The 393-nt window shown below is 30.8% G+C and overlaps 1 protein-coding gene across 1 annotated transcript in view; it reads left to right on the top strand.

Annotated features, from left to right (window-relative positions):
• The window catches only part of LOC119593504, a gene marked incomplete in the record, with an annotated part of 62,412 nt that overhangs the window by 47,144 nt on the left and 14,875 nt on the right, over positions 1 to 393 (top strand).

A 393-nucleotide genomic window follows, 5' to 3' on the forward strand; every position in this document is an offset into this window, starting at 1 on the left:
GATAGCCAGACTTAGATAGGTGAAAATCCCAAGTTAAATTTCGTGACGAAAACTGAACCTGAACAGATTTATGTTATCAAAGAAATTCGAAATTATTTTGTCATAAAATCATATCATTTTGTTTATCACTTTCGAGCCCATAACAGTTACGCTTATCAGGAGAGGTTAATGATATTTAAGTCACTTTGTAAGATAGTAAAATTATTCTACTCTCTTTTGCGTTTAATCAAAATCAGATAATCTGACGTCGATCAAGAGGTTAGTTCCTCGTGAAGAATGCGTATTGATTATCAAGATATTAGGGTGATGATAATCCTGATTACAAAAAAAGTATTGGGAATAAATAATAACAAAATAACAAAGATGGTCGTAATAACAACCACATTTGCTATT

The sequence above is a fragment of the Penaeus monodon genome, chromosome 32 (assembly GCF_015228065.2).
Source record: "Penaeus monodon isolate SGIC_2016 chromosome 32, NSTDA_Pmon_1, whole genome shotgun sequence".
Taxonomy (NCBI): Eukaryota; Metazoa; Arthropoda; class Malacostraca; order Decapoda; family Penaeidae; genus Penaeus; species Penaeus monodon.